Here is a 1,418-nt window from a genome sequence, read left to right as displayed (position 1 = left end):
GTCAGTTTTCAGTGCAAAGTGAAGGAACTGAAGAGAAATTAAAATGCTTATATTTGCTGTGACCACCCATTTCCTGCAGGATTTCAGCACACTAAGAACTAACCCCGGACCTCTCCTTCTGAGTAATACTACAGTACATGTACAGTAGTAAATACACATGATAATAATGATGAGAACAGATCTCTGTACCACCACTACTAGGAGGCTTTCAGCAAACAAACTGGATTATGCTGCTGCTGCCACAGTTTAGATTTGGACTCATCAACCTAGATCTGCTGCTGCTGGCAGTTTTAAAGACTAATGAATAAAGCTATATACACAAATAGCTATTTAAATTAAATAATAAATAAAGACAAATATAGAAATAGACACATAGATATGTAATGACTGAACAAATATAGAAATAGACATACAGACAGCAAGACTTTAAACTATAGAAATAGACATTTAGCAGAAGACTGAAAAAAAATAGAAAGACAGATCAGTATACTAAAAAACAATGAAATACCAAGCCTTTAAAGTACATAGACACATAAATACTTAGAAAAATATAGATATAGACACAGACTTCAAAACACACATTTTAAAAAATTAATTAGGATATACTACCCATATTTTTCAATATTCAGTTATCTATGTGACTATTTCTATATATTTCTATCTCTGTTTTTATTTCCGCATTTATTAATCTGTCTATTTCTATATTTTTCAGTCTTATCTATGTGTTTAGAACTATATTTTCTGTGTATAGATATCTATGTATGTGTCTATTTCTACAGTTTAGGCTTTTGCGGTCTTCTGTTTTTATTTTCAGTCGACCTAGCTGCTGTATATGTCTATTTCTATGTTTTTAGTCTTTATTGGTTTACTTCTATGTGTTTTAATCTTTAGATAAACCTACAATTTTCAGTCTTCAGTTATAGATTTAGTGAAAAATCTAGACATTTATTATTTATCTAGACAAATATAGATCCAGACAGGTAGATACGCAGACATAAAAAAATATATATAGATCCAGACAGGTAGATACGCAGATATATAAAAAATATAGATCCAGACAGGTAGATACGCAGCTATAAAAAAAAATATAGATCCAGACAGGTAGATACGCAGCTATTGAAAAATATCCAAATAAACCTGTTTTTCAATATCTACGTATCTACCTGTCTGGATCTACATTTTTTTATCTGCGTATCTACCTGTCTGGATCTATATTTTTTATATCTGCGTATCTACCTGTCTGGATCTATGTGTTTTTATAGCTGCGTATCTACCTGTCTGGATCTATATATATTTTTTTATATCTGCGCATCTACCTGTCTGGATCTATATTTTTTTATATCTGCGTATCTACCTGTCTGGATCTATATTTTTTTATATCTGCGTATCTACCTGTCTGGATCTATATTTTTTATATC

This window comes from Austrofundulus limnaeus, unplaced genomic scaffold (genome assembly GCF_001266775.1).
Source record: "Austrofundulus limnaeus strain Quisiro unplaced genomic scaffold, Austrofundulus_limnaeus-1.0 Scaffold9, whole genome shotgun sequence".
In the NCBI taxonomy this organism is placed as follows: Eukaryota; Metazoa; Chordata; class Actinopteri; order Cyprinodontiformes; family Rivulidae; genus Austrofundulus; species Austrofundulus limnaeus.
Note: the sequence above shows the minus strand (reverse complement) of the source record.